The 1519-nt window shown below is 39.4% G+C and overlaps 1 pseudogene; it reads left to right on the forward strand.

The window, feature by feature from the left end:
- Positions 1-119, forward strand: LOC148511367 (5S ribosomal RNA; annotated as a pseudogene).
- The last annotated feature ends 1400 nt before the right edge of the window (positions 120-1519 follow it).

Consider the following 1519-nt stretch of genomic DNA (forward strand, 5'->3'; position numbering starts at 1 on the left):
TATTGCAGCCATAAAACTGGGTATATGCCCAATTCCGCTCGAACTTGGAAGCGAAGCTCCTGTGGGCCTGGTTAGTACTAGGATGGGTGACCTCCTGGGAATACCAGGTGCTGCAAAACTATGGTTGGGTGATAATCCTCAAATGGGAATGTGAATGATGGAGCCTGGAAGAACACACGGGAACACAGATGTAACAACATCTAAATTTGAAAGAACTCCAGGAAATGGAGAAACATTTAATATGGAGTCGGTGAAATTATGAATACTTCTGGAGTACTATGAAAAAATGCAGAACAACTGCCAAAAGAACTAGTATCTGAAAAGATCATTGGAGTTAGACTTATAACTAATTATGGACTTTGCTATATAAACAAAACTAGAAATAGAAGCCTTTGGGAATTCCTTTCTGAGTTTGATTTTTTGATTTTTTTGTCACCTTAAAGAAGCCCCCCTTTTTTAAGTAAAATTTTGGAATATAAACTATGTTGCTCTACAATTGGGCTAAAACAACTAACCAGTATACTAGAATATGGTTTCTAAATTGAATAAAATACAGTCCTTAATACTTTCCTATAACTATACTTTGGAATCTAATGAACATTCTTTCTTTAAGTCACAGATTGCGGCAAAATGCCTATGTTAACATGCCTAAGTGTGGGCAGAAATGGAGTCCGATATGAACAACACAGCGCTTCATGCCTGAAGTACCCAGGAAGCCGGACAATGCTATTCATGTTCCCATGGAAATGAACAACCTGGCTGCGGAGGTACAGTGATGCGAAGGGCGGAAGTGATCACACACCCATTGCATGGACTGGCAGGAGAAGGGTGGAAGTGACGGATGGCAGCGGGCGCACTTGACCAGGGAGGAACACAGCCGTGAGGGCGGATGTGATATATCCGGCCCACCTCAGCCCTTGGAAAAAGCGGCAATGTACAGGACGTGATGCAACTACTGAGGGCGGAAGTCATAGGCAGCTAAGCGGATGTTGCCCTCTTATAACGGAATGTTTCTTATTATTAATTACCTTTTGACAGTTAGAAACGGAGGTCTGATACAATGGTTTAACCTTATACCATTGTGGTAATGCGATCACACTATGTTAGATGGAGTTTGAGTCATAGAACAACATTGAATGAACAGGAAATGATGCGGCCTTCTAATCTCTGATGAACTTATTTGGGGGTATAAATAAGAACATGACCCAACACACTGGTATCCCCTTGATGAAGTCCCCAGGACGAAACACGTTGGGAGATAGCTTGCCTTGCCTTTTGAACCTTTGAATGTGTTAAACCTTATCCACAATGTTCAGATAAGCTATTTATTTATTTATTTAAGCTTTTAAAAAAGGATTTTCTTTTTAAAGTGCTTAGTTTTTAGACCTCTTTCCTTCTCTGATTTTACCCTTCTATCCAAAAAAGGGGTCTTTTTATGTGTATGCTGTATGTTTTTACTTTGTTTTTTTCTCTTATCACTGTATATTGTGTATGTATTAAATTGTTGAATTATTTATAT

Source organism: Taudactylus pleione, unplaced genomic scaffold (genome assembly GCF_031769625.1).
Source record: "Taudactylus pleione unplaced genomic scaffold, aTauple2 ptg000309l, whole genome shotgun sequence".
Lineage (NCBI taxonomy): Eukaryota > Metazoa > Chordata > Amphibia > Anura > Myobatrachidae > Taudactylus > Taudactylus pleione.